The 18,952-nt window shown below is 30.5% G+C and overlaps 1 non-coding gene across 1 annotated transcript; it reads left to right on the plus strand.

The window, feature by feature from the left end:
* Positions 1 to 18,336: 18,336 nt before the first annotated feature.
* Positions 18,337 to 18,411, plus strand: Trnas-uga. Its single transcript has one exon. It is a non-coding gene; the product is annotated as a tRNA-Ser (tRNA).
* The last annotated feature ends 541 nt before the right edge of the window (positions 18,412 to 18,952 follow it).

The following is an 18,952-nucleotide window of genomic DNA, read 5'->3' on the forward strand; positions in this document are numbered from 1 at the left end:
CATAAAACATGTTATATTTTTGACAAATAAGAGAATAGAAGCTTCAGAAGTGTGGTGCTACAGAAGAATGCTGAAGATTAGATGGGTAGATCACATAACTAATGAGGAGGTATTGAATAGAATTGGGGAGATGAGGAGTTTGTGGCACAACATGACAAGAAGAAGGGACCAGTTGGTAGGACACGTTCTGAGGCATCAATGGATCACAAATTTAGCATTGGAGAGCATCGTGGAGGGTAAAAATCGTAGTGCGAGACCAAGAGATGAATACACAAAGCAGATTCAGAAGGACGTACATTGCAGTCAAGTACTGGGAGATGAAGAAGCTTGCACAAGATAGAGTAGCATGGAGAGCTGCATCAAACCAGTCCCAGGACTGAAGACCACAACAACAACATTATTGACAAAATGTTATTTCTATTTCATAGATACAAACGCAAATAATTTTTGAAATATAGTTAGCAATTAATTCTTTTGTTAGATTTTCTATCACATCTAGGATAATTTGAAATATAACTTTAAATAATTTTAGAACTCATATGTCATAGATATTGATTTGGATAAACCCTGCCATCACAAAAATTTATATTAATTTCAAAATCTTCATTAGGAATATTTAAATTATTTTACTTTTCTCATTAACTGGATAAGAACAAAACTGATAGATATCATTCTTGTTCACTTATACAGATTACATTTTTTAAGTTTTTTAAATAACTTTGCATCAGCAAAAGCAGCAACTAGGCTGCAACTCGATTCTAAATCACAGTATTATTTTTTGATAGCCATCTATAATGAGAATTATTAAGACCCAACCATTAAAGACCAACTTTAATAGATTACTTTCTTATATATTTTCCAGCAAGCTATATATGCGGATAATAGGTTTCTTGTAGATGTTTCACATAAAAATTTCCTTTCGTTTCTTCTGTATCTAGAGCTCTTAATTTGTTTGTGGTTGGGATAGACTGAATTTCTCTTCCAATTTCAAAAACTTCTGTCAAAAAATTAAGTGTGTAGACTTTTTCAAAAATTCCTTTTGACTTACAGGTTTCACCCTTATTTCCAATTTTATATTTTGGTTTACTGTTATATACAGTTTATTTATATTTTTTCCATGAACTACAATTGTCATCTTTTTGTAGTTATATGTTTTGAATTATCATTTTCATGAACTGTTCTTCAAAATAAATCAACCTGTTTATAATTACCTTGAAGAACCAATTATTCTCACTTTTTTTTCTTTTAGTGTTCTAATAAATCTATTAACAAATAAAGACCTTAACACTGTAAAAGTTGGGTATTGATTAATTTCATATTTTTTATAAATCCTTGAAAATCTTTAATATCAAATTCTTTGCCGCTATCTGACTGTAAATTTATTGGACATTTTAATTTTAATATTGTTTTCAAAGTCCTCTGAAACTATTTACTAGTTTTGTCTTCAACTAGCATATCAGACGAAAATTTTGAAAAAACATCAATTATAGTTAGTAAACATTCATATCTGTTTTAAAATACTTTCACGTTCCCTGAATCCATTTCTAATAAAACTGCTTGCCATAAATTAACAATACCATAGAAAATAACATGTTTTCTTTTAAAACTTATTCTCAACACTTTGTGTCCCGCCCCCGTTAGCTGAGTGGTCAGTGCGACAGACTGTCAATCCACAGGGCCCGGGTTCGATTCCCGGCTGGGTGGGACATTTTCTCCGCTCAGGGACTCAGGGACTGGGTGTTGTGTTGCCCTAATCATCATCATTTCATCCCCATCGACGCGCAAGTCGCCGAAGTGGCGTCAAATCGAAAGACTTGCACCAGGCAAGTGGTCTACCCGACGGGAGGCCCTCGTCACATGTCATTTCATTTCATTTCAACACTGTGTAATTCATTAGTTATTTCTTCAATAATTTTATTAGGTTGGGCCCAGCAGCTACAGATTTGTTTTAAGAAATTTCCTTTTTTTAGTTCTACATTCTCTGTCTTCCATTTTTTATTGTTGTTCAATCTGGTTGACATTTGTCAGGAAAACGTTTCAATTTCAAGCACCAAATGTGATTAGCATTATCCATATACATAAGACTAAATTTCAGCGAATAAAATCCTTTTTAGATATACATGAGCAGTTTTAATAAAATCTTTTAGTCCTGTAGTTAAAATACACGACTTATCCAATACTTTGGTTAACAGTAATTATTTCGTTAGGATTATCAAAAACAATGTTAAAAACATTAAATAATAACTCTTTATCTATATTCTTACCAATAACAACATTCTAAGGATAAAAACAATTTGTATTATTATCATCAACACATTACATTAATTTGAGGCACAATTAAATGTGGAGTTGATGTTAATTATCTTTTTATGATTATCTTCTACAGCACTATAAAGAATTCAATTTCCTCTCTAAAAAACAAGTGAATCATGGTGTAGTCATCTTTTGTAACAAGATTTTTTGATTCTATTATCAGGAATTGTTCATTCCTTACTACTTTTTTCAACTGGATCACTCATGATCACTATTCTTTTACCACTAAAACTTATATAGGTCCTAGTAGTAAAAAAATCATCAAATTCATGAATAATCTGTTTAATTAAATTTTCTATTTTTGAATCTAACTCTATTAACATTTGGTTTTCATCATTTATTACATTTTTAATCAAAAACTGATTTCATTTTTGATATTATGTTTATTAAGTTTTAATCCTAATAATTTCTTAATGTTTGAATCTTTTTCTCCTAAATTATTTTTTGTATTCAAGTTTATTCATTTTTAATTCTATGTCTTCATGTAATTCTTCATATTTGATGTTATTGTCAGATGTTTTAATATATTGGACTCAAAAAAATGTTACATGTATAGTTATTTCATAATAGTAAACACAAATATATAAAAATTATCAGTGATAATTTCATCAGAACTTTGTTTTCCCTCAGCATTATAAAACAAATCTTTTTTCCCAACTAACTAATTCATTCTTTTGATATGTTGTTGCCAAATGAACCAAAAACATGTTTTATATTTGTTGCTTCATAATAACAAATTCAGTGAGTACCAACATTATCAGAAATACGTGAATTAACTGTTCCTGATTTCAGTTCTTTTATTTATTAGGTAAATCATCAATCACAAAAATGCCTCTAAAGTGTATAATTTTTAATTGCTTATCAAGATTTTCTGTGGCAATATTTGATAAACGTTATTACTTTTTATAATTATTCCTTGGAAATTTTTCATTGTTCTCGATTTATTTACTCCACTTCCCTCATTCTCCATCGCTGTCTTAGTTGCTTCCTGTTCTTGTAACTCATTATTGCCTTTTTCTTACCCATTAGTGCTTTTACCATAGTGGATACTCATTAGCTGCAGTACAGGCAGCACATAAATAGACTAGTTTAGCCAATAATAAAGAAGAATTTCCCCTTTATATTTTGTTAATTTTTGAGATGTTATAAATTTTTTAACATAGCAGGAGAGGCAGATGAGAATAAATTTCCTCTAGTTTCTACATCTCTCTTTCTTTTTTGAGTATCACAAAAAATCATCAAAATATTTGTTATTATTTAGTTCAATTTTTATTTCCTTAGCTTTAACTTGAAAGTACAGAATAACCAATTGTCAAATTATTCACTTATACTAGTTAAAATTTTATAATAATTTAATAAAACTAGTATTTAAAAGTCTATAAAATTAACTTCTTAAAAAATATATGAAATTACTTTGTTAAAAAAAATTATATTTTTAGCCATTTCTATCAAGGACCACACATAATATTCTTGTACTAAACTTCATTCCTCTAACTTCTGAAACTGATAATTTTTCTCCACCTTCAGCATACATTCTTCCCTTAGATATTTTCTAATGTATTGTAATGTTGTTTATCTGCCTAACCCTTATTATCTCTATAAAAAATTCAAAATTGTGTTAAATGACGATTATCTATTGAATTATTGATAATAAAATCATTAAAATAACTTGTTAATATTTTTGTTATTCCTACTTTGTCATTATAATAAATTTTATTTCTAGCTAATTCTTCACCATGGATTACCACCAGTCTATCAATTACATCTCTAACATCATTCATTCAGATATATTCAATTAGTTTATTTATTAAACTTTCACCTGGTCTCTTGTGTATACTTGTGTCTGAATCTACTGATAATTTTCGTAAAAAAACCTCAACATGTTGTTTTTTCGCATTATTGTATTTAATGTCTCTACTTCATTTTATTTTTTTTTCATTTTTATCAGAACCTATTGCTCTAGAATGAAATAATGTCCATGTAATTTGATAAATCAGTAGAACTAGATTCTTCACCAAAATCGTCTATAGTAATTTGTTTTTTTTTATTTGAAAGATATATTAGTTCATGAGCACCTTAACACTCCTGTCATAAAATTCTAATTTACCTCCATCAAAATTTCATCTAATTCCCCAAATACTTCAAATGTACATAAACAGATCTTAATCATCAAATCTTAATATTCACTATGGTTGATATATTCTAACATTTTTCACTTATGTTTTTTTCATTTAATTCTGTTTATTTAATTTGAAAGTTTCTCTATTTTGTTCATGTCTTAACTTTTTCTATTATTATGCTGTTCATTTTATTCCTTCAATAAATCCTGTATTTCTAATTTGTTTAGTATACAATATCTTTTATCACTATCACATGTTTGGTTATTGGTATGTTGATAAATTCTTCAAAATAACAGTGATAAGTCATGGTAAGAACCACCTGTTTTTCCACTTCTCTGTTTTGTTCCATAGCTTCAGTAAGTCATCACCTAAACTTTCGATTCCTTGTTTAACTTTTTGTATTGCATCTATTACTGGGTAATGTTTATTACATTTTTCATATTCTATTAATGGTTATTCCTTCATTTGTGAAATTCTTCTTTTCATTGTTCCTATACCTTTCTATATCCTTTAGCTTCTTTATAAATGTTAGGATCATATTTTCCAGACATTTTATTATACAAATAGAGTTAATTTTTCATGTTTTAAAGTTTTCAGATTTTTAACTTTGATTTTTGTGTTGTTAAAAAATCTTTATTTTTATTTCTACATTTACCTTTATTAATTTTGCTTGTAATGAATCCAAATTTATCTATATACCAACATTTACTCACACTCCTTTAAAATCATTAAATTTTATATCACCACCAAAAAACTAATGATAAATATTATTCAGTTTCTAACATGTTGTCTAAAAATATTAATAGAATTTCAGTTACATCTAACTAATTGTGTTAGTATTTTTGAAAATATTTGGGCAAAGCAGAAACTGTCTATTCCCTTTTGCTTTCCTTTAGTAACATATTCTTTAAATATATCTTGATGTTCCAAGAATGAAATCAATAATGTGACAACTAAATCATCTTCATGTTCATCTAATTGTATAATGTCATTAATATTTTCCAATAAAAGTATCATTTTATCATTATTCCTTTCCTAAATTTTTCCACCTTTTTAACTCTTGATATTTTGGACAATCTGTGTTTTTAGAATAAGCACATGAATGACTAATTCTGACATACTGGAGCTAAAATATAACTATCAAGTATTGTTTTGCCACATTTTCTACAACCTATTATAGAACATCAAATAGAATTAGACAAAGCTCGCTATGCTTATTTCGAAATTTCATTCCTGGAATTCGTAGTTTGGTACCAATCACATGCCATGCAATTAAATAAATTGTTAAAAATTCTAATGAACTGCTTATTTCATTTAAAAATTAATTTAACAATTCTCACAAAAAGAATCTCTGTTCCTATTAGAGACTCTTATAAAAATTTTGGACTGGTCGCTTTTACGAAACATTTTTAACTACAAATATTAAATAAAAAAATAATAAATTACTTTGTGATGGAGAAACCAAAAGTCCTAATGGGAAATATGGTTTTAAATGTTTAGAAAAATATATTCATTGCAAAAAACCTATCATATGCACTAAAGATGATAAAATTTACTATTGATACCGATGATAAATTATATATGGACACTACAGGAGAAGTTCTCATCTTTAATAATCAAATTATTGAAGCCAATAAAAAACAATCACTAGGAGTTTGGCAGAAAGGTCCTTTGAATTATTATATATAAATTTTAATTTAGTTCATTTAATATTTGTAGAAAAAGAGAAATATGTTCATCAAGAAACAATTATTGTAGCTTCTTTTAAACACAATTTATAATTTGGTGCTGCTGTAATTAATAAACCGAAATATGCTTCACTTGTTCCAATTCATCATATAAGAATTCATAAATCAGAAGTAAATATTAATGATGAAAATAATAATTTGACAAATTTTAATGCTGCTACTGTAACAGATACTTCAGAAAAGTTTAAATAATTTTAACAGAGTTGATTTGCTGTATCACGAATAAACTGTTCTGTGGAGTCTAGTGTATTAAAATAATTGTGATAATATTCTGTTCATAAATTTTCTTTAATTCTTTGATGTAAAATTACTGACTGGGGTAATAACCAAGTCTCAACATTTGTTTTTGTTACTGTGTCTGTTTCTAATCTCATCTATAAAGTAATAAGTATATCAAAACTTATCATCATACATTTTAAAACAAGAGAATTTGGTTTTAATTTATGGTCTTTCATCTGTTCTGCAACATGTGGTAGTACTCTACTTGGTACTTCATTTCTTTTATTTAAAATATCAATGGCTAAATCAAATATTTCAATGCTGTTTTTGTATAATTTTATTCAGTTCTTTTAAATGACATATTTGAATTTCATTCTCTTTTTCTGTCTTATAGATGACCTTTATAAAACCGTATTAATCCTTTTTTGATTTTATACATTTCATGTTTACAGATCGATGTTAAAACACATGTGTTGCTGAGTTGTGGAATTCTTTGACTTATTCCTTTTGTACTTTAAAAGTTAAAGAATATAAGCCATGTACATTGGTAATAATAGATACTTTTTCATTGTGTTTCAACCTTGTTTAATTTTCAAATATAATTTTATTTTCTTTATCAACCTTTGTCTAATTCCCTAGTCATTATCTTTATATTCTAGAATTTGAACGACTTCTTTTGCTTTACATCAAGGATTACTTTTTCTTCAATAACCGCTAAACCTTTTTCATTACATTTCAGTTTGTTGTTGACTAGATCTATGAATGGCTACATTCATTACAAGAAATTTATTTGAAATGTTTCTATTTTTTAATCTTATTAATGTTTTATATTCTATTTCTACTTTTACTAACAACTTTTTCAAAATAAAAGAAGTCATCAGATCTTATTTCAAAAACAAATTGCAGGGTTGAGAAATTAATTGGTATTTTACTTCACAGAAATTGACAAATACTAGTTACAAACAATGTGTAGACCTTATTTAAATCAATATCTCATGTGTTATAAAAGAAAATAATAGTAAACCGAACTTTCCAAACGAATTCCAACTAAAGAATACTACTATCCATTAACTTGGTTGAAAACATAATTACTGAAAACACATATTCCAAAATGTTTGAGCCATCAAAAAATGAAAGATTAAAATGTTTTGAACAGAATCCAATATATATGGACAAATATTCAAATAACTAAAAAGATTATATTCTAGAAGACAACATAAATTGAAATTTTGTAGTAATTCTTAATTTTATCAGTGCTAGCTACAAAATCTTTTCTATATAAATCCATCTTCTTAAAACTTTAAAAAAGTAAGAAAATTATAACATGAAATACATTTCAAACAACCATCAAATGTGCTATCTGACAAATCTATCAAAATGTTAATTTCAGATATGCATTCTACAATGAGAATTATGGTGAAAAAGTTTATTGCATTTATTTGATGTTAAGTGTTTCAAAGATAATTATGATGGTTGTTAATATACTACCCAATGAAAATACAATTTGTTTATTTTAAATAGAAAACACAAATATTTTAAATGTGAATTTTATAAAAATTAAAAAATATTAGATCTAATTATATATCTAAAATGTCGAGTAATGTATCTATTTGAATGTCTAAAACTCTTTTATACAGTGATGGCATAAAGTTCATTTTTATCCTCGCAACAAAATAAATATTACGTTTTAAATTCATACCTCAAGATTGGTCCTTATTATTAATACATCATCTTTATAATTTTGAAATCTTATCCTCGTTTTAATAACATATTCTTTTACTGCTTTTGATTTTACTCTGTATCATTACCAACTTGATCAACATACATTTTTGTTCTTAAACCATGAAATTACTGTATAATGTTACCATTACACTCATATTTCATTTAATCCAATACCTCTTCAATTGCTTTAAGTGCATTAGAAATATTGTATTCTGGATGATTAGCATAGCAAAATATTCGATCATTGACTTTATATCTTGACAAAAATCTTAATCTTTTATGTCTTAGATACAACAGTATCTATATTCTAAAGTTGAATGTTTTCTCCTAAATTTGGTTGCATTTATCGTAGTGACAATCACTAATTCTTTCAATAAATCTAGTACAACCAGACCAACAAATACGTTTATTAAACGAAATGTTACTTTTATTAATGCTGATAGTACCTAATTTTTTTTCAAACTGTTCCTTTAAAATGTGGCTTAGCTATTAATTTATCACATTTATCTCCAGCTGAGGCCAACTTTATATCTACTCTATTTCTAATATTTTGCACCATTTTTCCAAATACAGAATTATTCAGCAATTTATAGTTGTTTTAATTCTTATTTCTACATTCAGATATATATACATCTAAACGATCAGATTTCTTAAACTTTAAAACTTAATTTTTTGTTATTCTCTAGAGATAAATAAAGTTTAAGATTTCTGTTATGAACAACCTAATTATATTCATTATCTGTAGCACTTTATAAGTTTTTCTTTAGATCCTGGAAGAGTTTCATTTTTGGAAGCAAGAGATAAATCTTTATGTTCATCATAAAATTTTTGGGTATTCTAGATCTACTATAAAAATATGACCAATTACGGAAATATCTCGAATTTCACCTTATTTTTTGTGATCAGAATTATTTGGTTCCTACAAAACATCCATAAGACAAATATTGATTCATAGCATTACCACATAAATTATTCCCACCTAAATATATTTAAAAACTCGAGATTGTATTTTTATCAAAATTTTTCATCTATTAATTATTCTCTGGAACATACCTTTTACAACATTGGGCTCTACCAGCTCTTAATCCTTTTGCAACCATAAGAACCATATCATAATTGTGTAATAATTCAACTAGTTCCTCTGTCATTTTTAATATTGAATGAAAATATAATCCTGGACTTGGGTGTAAAACAAAAGCTCTTATATAAGTCTTCCTAAAATTGTCAATAATATCAGATAATAACAAACAATATAAATCATAAAACTCATGAAAATTTTTATATTTAATTTTTCCCAAATTAGTTTAGCATACATTCTTCAAATATATTACATTTCTTTAATCTATTATGCGCACATCAAAAAAATTTTTGCATCGCCCCAGTTCCCTGAACTCCTGGAGATGGATGTTGACAGTGGATATTGTATCACAGATACAGTCCCTGTGACTGTTCAGAGATGTCACTAAACATGCTGAAAGATGTAAAAAAACTATGCATGAGCAGTGCAAACTAGATGGAGGAGAGCTGAATGGCGATCAGTTCCAGTCATCCCACCAGGAAGGAGGTACAAGGCCCCTGTTCAACCAAGCCTAGACAGTCAATACTGCGGTTTGATCATGTCCACATTGTTACTTTGTGCCAGGAAGCGCTCTCAACAGGGGAAGTGTACAGGTGTCTCGGATTGAACCAAAGTGATGTTGTTCGGACATGGAGGAGATACAGAGAGACAGGAACTGTTGATGACATACCTTGCTCAGGCCGCCCAAGGGCTACTACTGCAGTGCATGACTCCTACCTACGGGTTATGGCTCGGAGGAACCCTCACAGCAACGCCACCATGTTGAATTATGCTTTTAGTGCAGCCACAGGACGTCGTGTTATGACTCAAACTGTGCACAGTAAGCTACATGATGCACACCTTCACTCCTGACCTTCAAGCCGAGGTCCATCTTTGCAACCACAACACCATACAGTGGGCTACAAATGGGCTCAACAACATGCTGAATGGACCACTCAGGACTGGCATCACGTTCTCTTCACCGATGAGCGTCGCATATGCCTTTAACCAGACAATTGTCAGAGACGTGTTTCAAGGCAACCCAGTCAGGCTGAACGCCTTAGACACGCTATCCAGCGATTGCAGCAAAGTGGAGGTTCCCTGCTGTTTTGGGGTGGCATTATGTGGAGTCAACGAATGCCACTGGTGGTAATGGACGGTGCTGTTATGGCAGCACAATATGTGAATGCCATACTTTGACCAATAGTGCAATCATATCAGGAGCATATAAACGAGGCATTCGTCTTAATGGACAACAATTCACGCCCACATCATGCAAATCTTGCGAATGACTTCCTTCTGGGTAATGACATCGCTCGACTAGAGTGGCCAGCGTGTTCTCCAGATATGACCCCTAACGAACATTCCTGGGCTAGATTGAAAAGGGCTGTTTATGGACGATGTGACCCACCAACTGCTCTGAGGAATCTATGTCGAATCGCTGTTGAGGAGTGGGAGAATCTAGACCAACAGTGCCTTGAAGAACATGTGGATAGTATGTCACGACAAACAGAGGCATGCATCAATACAAGAGAACATACTACTGGGTAACAGATGTACCGGTATGTACAACGATCTGGACCACCGCCTATGAAGGTCTCGCTGTATGGTAGTACAACATGCAATGTGTGATTTTCATAAGTAATAAAAAGGAAGAAAATGATGCTTATATTGATATCTATTCCAGTTTTTTGTACAGGTTCTGGAACTCTTGGAATGGAGGGGATGCAAAGCTTTTTTTGATGTGTGTAAAATTCTATTCGTGGAAGTTCTTTTTCTCCAAATTTTTCCCAACTGTTTATATAATCGTGGGGATAAACCTCTTTTTTAATTAATAAATGTATAAGTTGTTCTGAAAAAAATTTTATAATATTTTCATATGGTACACCCAAAAAATTCATTGACTTGAACCCATTAATTAAAATTTTATGAATAAGTCACATTAAAAAATTTTTGTTTGCTTAGCAAAACCAATGTATCGATTTCCGTTATTTGTATTAAACCTTATTTGTTTTCATAATATGAAGATCTCAGACATAAAGTTGTGGAAATAGCACAGTCAATTATTTAAGTAATTTGGTACAAAATAAGATTGTTTTAATTGTAAATTATAATTACTACATAATGGATTAATATATTTTCCTGTTCAATTTTATTGTGTAATATTTTCCACTATTTATAAACTTATTACATGTTGTTTGCTCTATAGAAGGTAAATATTTCATTTCTTCTTCTTCAAATTTCCCAAATTTGTTCAGCTTCTTTTTTCACACTTTCAATAAATTTTTATGACAGCTGGGTCCACTATACACAATTAAATCTTCATAACATACAAGTATATATTTAATATCACAACAAATCCCACATGTTTCTTTGTTTTGACATTTTATAATATAAGGTCGATTATTTCGTTGTAATTCGATTTTATTTTAATTGTTCATTGATAAATTTATAGATAATCTTTTAATTTTTCAATACAGACACCATTACAAATATGATCATCATTTAATTCTGGATACTCTTTAATTAATTGAAAAAACTGACTTTCAGTACCTGCATAAATAACAAAAGGAACTTTATGTGTGTACTTATGTTTTCTTAATTTCATATAGTCACCTTATTCTAGTAGTTCTAACTTAAATGGATTATTAATTAAACAGTTTTTTGAGTGATCATCTAATTGTTCTTTATTATTACAGTATAATAAACATAATTCACAATTTTTAGGCTCATTTTTATTAATTTGCTGTGAAACAAGTTTGTATAAATCCTTCATCCAACAGTAGTGGGAATTATTTTTATCTTTAAAATATAACAAATTAATACATTTTTCTTTTCCAGATTTTGCAGTTTTTAATAGTATACATGATTCTTGCACCAAATGAAAAAACATTTATAAACACAATAATTGTAGTCTTGTTTTGAAACATCACCAATTTCAACAGGAAGCGAAATATTAGGTGTTTTTGTTCAAGCACTATAACAAATTTTTTGTAACTCCTTAGTTTATCTGGAGTTTTAGATTCCTATCTACTGGATTTAATGCTGAATCTATTATTTATAACATTAATATGAGCTTGTTTTTCTTCTATTTTCTCTGCTAGTTCAATATAAGATTGATAACTTAATGTAACATATCTATGAACTGCAAATTGTACTTCAATACTTCTGTTTAATGTCTGACCAGTTTCCCTTTCTTAAATTTCTTAGGTATATGATTTTCTCAAGTAATCCTATATGTTTCATTTTGATACCTAACTTCCGTAACTATCTTTTGCCTTCGTTTTGTACTGACAATAAAAGAAAATTTATTTTCAAGCTGTGGTGTATTTTAGATAATATTTTATAACATTCACAATTACAGGCTCTGATGCCTTCAACCACAAGCAAGTTCAGATTGTTTTCCAAATTTATGTTTTGTAGTTATTTTAAACGAGTTTTCGTATAAATATTGGTTTAGCATTTCCTTGTTTTTTAGTTTTCCCAAAAATATATTAGCAGGAGAAGGAAATATTTAACCTAATGGTTTAGCTTAATCATTTTTTGAAAAATTTAGTCACTATTTTCACTATTATAACAAGATAATTGTTTTCATTTTTTCTTTCGATTCTAGTCTGATAGATGATGATGTGTTTAATTATCTGATTAATTTAACTGGCTTTTTTACTTTTGTAATATGCCCTTAAATTATTTATTTTACATTAGTGTCATAGTTGAGCCACTGTGAGGTTGTTTAATTGGTGGCACATTTATAACTAAATAACTTATTATATTTCTAAATGTAAAACTGAAAATTTAATAGTTTAAAATAAAAATAAAAAATAAAAAATTTGAAATTTTTTTAAAAATGGAAAAATCTAGGTTATAAATGTTGTGAATATTTGAATACCACATATGTGTGAGAGCTAATGTATAATTTTAAAAATGTATAAACTGAGTTTATATAAGTCATGAATACATGAATATTAGATTTGCGAGTGCTAATTTGTAAAATAAAAAATTTATTATGCTTTTAAAGATGAAAAAATATCAGACTTTTAAAATTAAATTTATATTTTTATCAGATTTATATTTTCTAGTTTGAAAATTCTACTTCATGAAACTTTTTGTATTTTTTATTCCTGTGTATTTTCGTTTAATATTTCCTTCTACATAACTTAAAATTCAATTCATTAAATAATTTCTTATGTATCGTTGGCAATGTCGTTAAAACTCGTTATTTTGCTCAGTATAAATTTCTACCAGAAATATTATTCAAAAAATTGAATTCTAATTCATTAAATTATTTTCAAATAATTAGAATTGTTGAGCTGCTTAAGAAATAAATCTATTTACTTACAGCAAATATTTTTTTTATTTATAAATATTTTTATCCCTTTATTCGCAAAATCTGAAACCTTATACATAGAAAATTTTTTATTCAGTTAAAACTTATTATTTAACAGATTTCCAATCATTTATTATATTCACTTAAAAAATTTATAAATAATTGATTTTCAAATTATTTTATATTCTGTTAAAACTAATAACTTTCTGTTTTGTTATTAACTTTGTTCACTATATAGGGTTAATTTTGTTTTTTGAAGGAGGTCAGGATGGTTGATTTAGGTGGAAAAAAGATCAGTGGTACTTGGCGAAATTGCTGATTGCCCCACCCTGTAGGGCTGTATTGCCTATTTTCATCTACTTACTAACATAATTCTAGGAATCACAACTCAAAGAAATTGTTCTGAGGTATTCACCCCAATCATGATGGTGGCCTATTCTCTATTTGTATTCTTTTTGAACACTCAATTATCCTTTTACATTTACATTTCCAAATTATGTTACATTTCTGGTTTTTAAAGCAGCTGAAAAGTAACAAAAACAGAAAAAGTACAACAGAGATCTGCCTCTCTGTGGCATGATACACGCAACATATGTGTGGATGTTGGGGCTGGCAGCATTTGTCAATTACCTCTCTCAGATCTCTCATCTGGACACAGTGGCTAATCTCGACCAACCTGAGGAAAACAAGCAGTGTTTCATTAAAATAGGCAGCAAGTGAGAAACAGAAGTCTGTTGCCATGAATTTTCCAATGTTGCAACCAAATCGATGTTAGAAACGTTTTGCAAAAGGAGAGCTGACGAGAAAAGAGAGTCGTACTGACTCTATCAATGAAAGTGGTATAAATGCTCAACAAAACTAGATGTACTCATCGTCATAAGGTTTCCATGATCGCTTCTTATAAAAAAGTGAGTACATTTATTTTACAGATCGCTTTTGTTTATTTCAAAATGACCACTTTCCAGGCAGCTGAACATCTTCAGATTTATTACAAAAATGTATCTTATAATTGCATTTCATTCAGATAACAAATGGATGATAACTTAAGTTTATAAACTTTAAAGTTTCTTAAGAAATTAGTGATAATACAAATTTGTGCAGCAATCCATTTGTTACAGAGTAGCTTGTCGAATATGGAAGTGAAGGTTCACTATCGTAAGTAGCTATATACTAGCTAGCTGCAGCTATATAAATAAATTTTTAAGAACCTATTGTTGCTACATCTACAGTGCTGAAAAGTGCCCTCTGTACAAAGTGGACTCAGGTATTTCATAAGAATTGCTCCTAAATATAGTATGAAACACTGATGTTAAATTTAATAGCATTAAAACATTTTAAAAGGACTTCATAAAAAATTATGTAATTTTTAATATTTTATATGACTAGCTTAGCACCCACTTCTCTCATTCACTATATAATCTACAAAAAGCTTTTTTTTTCATTTAATCGAATTTTATTGCTGTTTATAAATTGTAACATCTTCTAAACTTTGCAGCCTAATTAAGGCCATAGACGTACGATCTTTTCCGATTATACTTATGACTAAAGAGTGGTTCTGCCAGCTAGAGTGGTAAATCATTGTTAATCCTGCCTTTTGACTTCTTTTGGTGATATTTCTGTAGAAACGTTCATCCCTTCACACAAACATTTATTTAGAAGTCATATACAAATTTTCATAGATTTAGTTTTAAAAATGTTTTAATATAGTATAATAAATATATTCATAAAAATTTTCATCCTTCATTTCACCCCCTTAAGGGTTGAATACCCAAAAAATTGAAAGACATATTTTTTTTATTTCTAAGAGAGTACTTAAACATCAATTTTCATATATGTAGATCTAAAAACGCTTTATTAGGTCATTAGTAACGATTTATTTCCAAAAAAGCTGTCACCCACTATTGTTCCCCTTAGTGGTTGAATTACCAGAAGTGCTGTTGAACTTATTTCTTTATTTCTGATGGAAGAACCAAATACAAGTTCTCATAGGTCTTACTTCAAAATTGCCTTAATAGTGATGTATTTTCAAAAAATCATTTTTCCCCTATTTTCACTCCCTTAAGAGTGGAATTTCGAACAATCCCTTATTAAACAAACAGTATACAGTATAAGATCAACACTCTCTCCAAATTCCAGGCTTCTATCGTCAGTGGTGAGAGCTGGGCCATGATGAGTCAGTGAGTGCGTCAGTCTTTGTAACACATAAAAGTTGTTTCTCAATGTAACAAATGAAAGAGTGATAAGGACAATATTACTATGAAAATGTTGTGTGGCTAGGGCCTCCCATCAGGTAGACCGTTCGCCTGGTGCAGGTCTTTCGATTTGACGCCACTTCGGCGATGTGCGCGTCGATGGGGATGAAATGATGATGATTAGGACAACACAACACCCAGTCCCTGAACGGAGAAAATCTCTGACCCAGCCAGGAATCGAACCCGGGCCCTTAGGATTGACAGTCTGTCACGCTGACCACTCAGCTATCTGGGGCGGTCATTATTACTATTAAAACCTTCAAAAGAGTTTTAAAACATTCAAAAAAAATCTTCTCCTCCTTTCATTTGGCGATCGTTGTGCTATTAGTGTTCAAGAGTGCCCTCTATAGATTAAAATATTTCATACATTAGAATCTTCCTAAGTATGACAAATAAAAAACAATGCATTACTATCATTACAAACTTTAAAAGTAACCTATAAAATTCAAAAGTTGTCTTTTCTTCCTCTTTTTTTTGGTAAATATAGGGAAATACTGCTACAGGCCTAACGAAATGTCACACTGAAGTCTCCCCTTCCACGTCCAGTTCACCGCCACCAGTGTGCTGAGGGCTGTCACAGAGGATATTGTGCATTATTGTTTCATAAATTTCTTTTTAAAAATGTTAATACTCTTAAATTGCACATCAATAGTCTCATATTATTGTTAGGAGCAAGTCTTATTAATTACGTGAATCCACTCTCTACGAATTGGGGTAGGGGCTTTTCAGTGTTATAGGTGTTGCACCAGCCAGGATTCTTAAAAATTTATTTATTAGACCACAGCAATCTGGTGTATGGCTAATTATGACAGTGAACTTTCAGTTCCATATTCGACAGGTTACTCTGTAACTGTAAAAGAAAGGTATGTCACACAAATTTGTATTGTAACTACTTTCTTAAGAATCCTGAAGCTTTACAAACTTAAACTACAAACCATTTGCAGCTTGAACCAGTTGTAATTACGAAATAATTTTTTATAAGAACTTTGAAGATGGTCAGTTGCCTGAAACCAGTCATAGTGAAATACAGGAAATCAATTTGTAGACTGAATTTGGGCACTTTTTATGTAAATGCTTGTGTTCTGAGTATTAGTGTGGCATATACATGTGAAAGGTGCCACTTCCTTGTTTGCCAACCTCTTCTGCCAGTGACCCCCTGATGTAATTTGTTTGACTTGTGGATATTAATTGTTTCTTTAAATGCTGTGTCCGGCCACTCAGTGTGGCTTGTCATAAGAACTAACAGCATGCTTGCTAAGTAACACTAACCTCATTATTAAATACCATCGAAATTCTTAAAACATTTTTTATGATATCTGTGCCTTTCTACACTTTCTCTAAATTAACAAATTTCTGTGCTGCAACACTGGCATATGCCTACATTCGAACTTGATCGAGTCTTTACTTGTACTTAAAACAGTTCCCATTCAAGGAATGAGGCAAATTTGTTTTCAACTTCTTCCCCTAACATATTAATTCACTACGTCAAAATCACTGAAATGCTACAAATATTCGCAAACTATTTTTCTCTTCAGACGTGATAATCAGTCTACAGTTAGTCTCTTCCATCATGTGGCAGCATGATGCATATGTTCTTTATAAATGTATACCATGTTTGTTTTCAGTATGCAGATAACTAGAGTCTATATATTTTGACGAAACTGCAGATGGCAGTAATTTCCTGAAACTGGTAATGTGAATATTTGCAATAATTAGGCAATCTTGGTATGATGAATTATCATATGAATGTTTATAATGTCACAGGCTTCCATTTCACAACATGACAATTTTTTGAAAAAAATAACTTTCACTGCCTTAACATTGATTATTTACCTTACCGAGAATACTTTGAAATAAAAAATAAATAATCAAGTTTAATTCTCACATCTGCATCTTTTATTTTTTAACGAAAGCTCTTTCAATCTTCACAATAACAAAATAATAAATTTTAATATCTGCATTCCTTTCAAGCAGAGCTGACGCTCTGCTATTTCCTAACTGTACACTCACGACGTATTTTTCTCAAAGAACTACAGTATATTATGCTGGGATACTCTTTGAACCCACTTTTCGGAATAAAGAATTGTAGTAATGCGTTGTTCTGTTTGTGTCAGAATCGAGATGTCACCTGATATGTTCTAGTTTAACATAGTGAGAGTATAAAGTGACTTTTCGTTCTCTTTCCTGATTTGCAACAATGAGTTCCTGTAGTTCATTTGTGCGATCTGCACATTGCTTCATCGCCTGAAAGATCTGGATAACTCTATTTCCTCACGTGCATCGCATGTCACAGTGTCTGACAGAGTACACCGCGAAAGGCAAAGGTCCCAAGTTCGAGTCTCGGTCCGGCAAACAGTTTTAATCTGCCAGGAAGTTTCATATCAGCGCACACTTCGATGCAGAGTGAAAATCTCATTCTGGAAACATCCCCCAGGCTGTGGCTAAGCCATGTCTCCGCAATATCCTTTCTTTCAGGAGTGCTAGTTCTGCAAGGTTCGCAGGAGAGCTTCTGTAAAGTTTGGAAGGTAGAAGACGAGGTACTGGCAGAAGTAAAGCTGTGAGGACGGGGAGTGAGTCGTGCTTGGGTAGCTCAGTTGGTAGAGCACTTGCCCGTGAAAGGCAAAGGTCCCGAGTTCGAGTCTCGGTCCGGCACAAAGTTTTAATCTGCCAGGAAGTTTCATATCAGCGCACACTCCGCTGCAGAGTGAAAATATCATTCTAGAGTACACCAAGCTTGAAAATGTATCATTTTCTGAATACTGGGCAGCAAGGATACCGCAAGCAAGCGGTACCATTCGCACATCAAAGACACCACAGTTTCTCGGAAGCCGAGCAGCCACGAGACCAAATCGTTGATGCAGACGGACTTTCGTGAGCAACAAGAACACCTGTGGTATTACCAAACTTGTCTAGCCCATATAGTCCAAAATGCATGACAAATACTGCGTCAGAAAACCAGAAAACGGAGATCATTAGTCATGCACCATTAATTACGATCAAAGTTTGTAAGAGAAAAAGTCGAGACAAGGAAGAAAAGAGAATTTTAATACATGCAAATGCTGAAAACTAACATCAAAAGTATGTAGTGTGAATGGTGAGGTGAAATGTTCAGTGTGACTGTGGTCCCCTTGCTTTTTTCTAAAACTTCTATTCCGCCTATAATTGCTATAAAATTCATAATTGCTACACCAAAT

Source organism: Schistocerca piceifrons, chromosome 1 (genome assembly GCF_021461385.2).
Source record: "Schistocerca piceifrons isolate TAMUIC-IGC-003096 chromosome 1, iqSchPice1.1, whole genome shotgun sequence".
In the NCBI taxonomy this organism is placed as follows: Eukaryota; Metazoa; Arthropoda; class Insecta; order Orthoptera; family Acrididae; genus Schistocerca; species Schistocerca piceifrons.